The sequence below is a fragment of the Frankliniella occidentalis genome, unplaced genomic scaffold (genome assembly GCF_000697945.3).
Source record: "Frankliniella occidentalis isolate FOCC.00 unplaced genomic scaffold, Focc_3.1 Scaffold50, whole genome shotgun sequence".
Lineage (NCBI taxonomy): Eukaryota > Metazoa > Arthropoda > Insecta > Thysanoptera > Thripidae > Frankliniella > Frankliniella occidentalis.
Genome location: NW_026267180.1, coordinates 566,284 through 568,976, shown reverse-complemented (window position 1 = coordinate 568,976; position 2,693 = coordinate 566,284). Strand labels below are relative to the sequence as shown.

General features: G+C 57.9%; 1 protein-coding gene across 4 annotated transcripts in view; it reads left to right on the top strand.

The window, feature by feature from the left end:
* Positions 1–2,693, top strand: part of LOC113207708 (V-type proton ATPase 116 kDa subunit a 1) — a gene marked incomplete at its 3' end in the record, with an annotated part of 36,875 nt that overhangs the window by 2,292 nt on the left and 31,890 nt on the right. The window contains 1 exon segment of one of the 4 annotated variants that reach the window (XM_052267332.1): positions 857–993. 4 annotated transcript variants of the gene reach the window in all.

Genomic DNA, 2,693 nt, shown 5'->3' with positions numbered 1-2,693 from the left:
GCCGCCGCCGCCGCCTCTGCTGCTGCTGCTGCTGCCGCCGCTGCTGCTGCCGCTGCCGCTGCTGCCGCCGCTGCTGCTGCTGCACATTCACGATGTGATTATCACAACGTCTACTTCATTTACTGCCCATCGGGCGGCGGCGCGGCCGGCAAGTGCTGACAGTGCTGACGCCTTGCGCGGGGAATTCGTACTCGTCCGTCCGTCCGTCCGTGCGTCCGTCCGTCCTCCCGTCGCGTGGGTGCGTCGTCCTGAGCCCCCCCCCCCTCTCTCTCCCTCTCCCGCGTTTATAATGAGTGGTGTCCGAGAGCAGCGCGCCTCTCTGGCCCTCTGCTGCTCTATGGCGCCAGGCCGAGAAAAACGAGGACGCTTTATTGGAGACCGAACGAGGAAGTGTGGCTCGGTCCTATCGGGCTCAGCGGAGCAGCCGGGCCACGCGAAGTGTGTGGATGTCACACATGAGGGGCGCGAAATGTCTATTCGCACACACTCGTGTATATGTGAAAAGATCCCATAGATGAGTGAAATTCCAAGACACGCCTATATATTTGTACAATATTGTGCGAAAGAAATTTTACAATTCTAGGGGTGTGTGACATTCCCACATTTGGGAGAACCCTAACGAGATCACGGGTGGTACGTTCTCTATGTGACTCAAGGAGGGAGGAGACGGGAAAGGATTCAACGTAAGCGATGCGGTATCACGCTACATCGTCTTGACGCTCCGCGGCACGCCCTGCGCCCCGCCCCGCCCCGCCACACCCCGCGCCCGGCGCGCCGCGCACCCTGCGCCCCGCCCCGCCCCGCCACACCCCGCGCCCGGCGCGCCGCGCACCCTGCGCCCCGCCCCGCCCCGCCATGTGACGAGGCGAGGCGGTTAGGGGCTCAGGGGCTGGGCCGGGTGCCGGGGCACGGGCAGGCGGCAGTCGTCAGCTGAGTCCCGGCCCCGCTGAGGACGAGTGGGTACCACCGGCTCGGCTCCACCAAGAGAGACACGTGAGTAGTACCAAGCTGGGGTACTCACCGCGCACGGGGGTACCCGCCGAGGTAACTCGCTTCCGTGAGGGACACACATGTGGGCGCCTCTTGTGGGCTTGACACGGTCTGGTTCTCAGCCTATCATTTGGGGTTCTATCGGTTTGAAGTTCAAACCGGGTTGGAGCTAAAAAGAACAAAAAACAAAGTGGGAACCAGCTGCCGTATTTGGCTCCATCAAAAGGTGCGTCTTTCATTAGCCGTTACGCAACTGCCACGTTCAGCCACTACAGGCTCTCATAGCGCCTGCTAGGTAGGCAACATCTTGCCAGCAGAGCACGCGCGTACGGCGGGGTGGCCTACTCTGAGTCTCGCAGGCGCTGAGCTCCCGTAATACACAAAATTTTCGACGCATCCTACGAACAAAGTTCGATCTCCTGGCGCGCCGTTCAACACTGTCCGATCTTCCGGCGTGTTGCTCCAACAAAGTTCGATCTCCCTTTTAGGGGCCGCATCGAGGTGGAAGTTTAAACGCCTCCATTCGTTGTTATCATAGCATTTTGTTACTGGCCGAATGTGTTGCGTCATCATTTAGGATCACATAGAATCTATTGGTTTCCTTTTAAGTGGATTTTTAACAAAGATATTCCGGTTTAAAGCCTAAGGCGCAGATGCAGCTGAAAAGGAGATCGAACTTTGTTGGAGCGACACGCCGGGAGATCGGACAGTGTTGAACGGCGCGCCGGGAGATCAAACATTATTCGTAGGATGCGTCGAAATGCGTCTGAGAAAAAACAGACGTACTTTCTGGACCGTCACCCACCAACATGAGTAGTTTTAAGTGTTTTGCGCCGGGCACTAACTATTGTGTTCCAAGTCCCAAAGTGTTTCTTAATACGAAAGCTCGAAAGGGTTCGGTAACGGAACAAAAGTCGATGCCTCCTAACGACAAAGTTTGATCTGCAGCGGCACGGTTACACAAAGTTCGATCTGCTTTTCGCCGCTCGCGGGAGACTCAAGTTTAGACCTCTACTACAGTCTAGTTGCGGTAGCACCCAATTTTTTCTTTGGAGTATGTTGTTCTTTGATCTTTTACAAACATGAAGCAGTTTTTACTTTTTTTCTATCTGCAATATTGACGAGCAAATGAATACATTTAGGCTGCGCTGCAGAAACCGCCGGAACGTAGATCGGGTCCGGCCGGCGGCGACTCCTTTTGCTTCCTCCACTTCCTGGCGGGAGCGACGCCACGGCCAGGGGCGTTGGCTCGGCCCCACCTGGACTGGACCTCCTTGTGGCTCCCCGCTGCCGCCGCCGCAGCCGAGCCAGTGGAGGGATGCTGGAGGGAGTCGGCCCGCCCCGCCCCGCCCCGCCTGCACTTGCTAACCTTGACCCACTTACGCGAGCTGCCCCAGACACGCCGCGCCGCCCAAACGATCGCTGCCGTGTGTACATTTTACAGACTCTTTATTTTACCGAAGTTTGTGTGTACATTGAACCACGCCGCCGGCTGGCACCGCCCGCAAAACGACCGATGCTTTTTTCCGTGGACTCGTTATTTTCCCCCCCAAAATTGAGACGCAGCCTGCTCTGTGTGCCGTTGTCTCGGCCTCCGTGGCGTCGGACGGGAACCCCGACGCCACGCTGTTTGCAGAGATAAGACCTACCCTCTTCTCCCCTCCACGCCTTGGCCACCTCCTCTCCAGCCCCTCCCCCCCCCC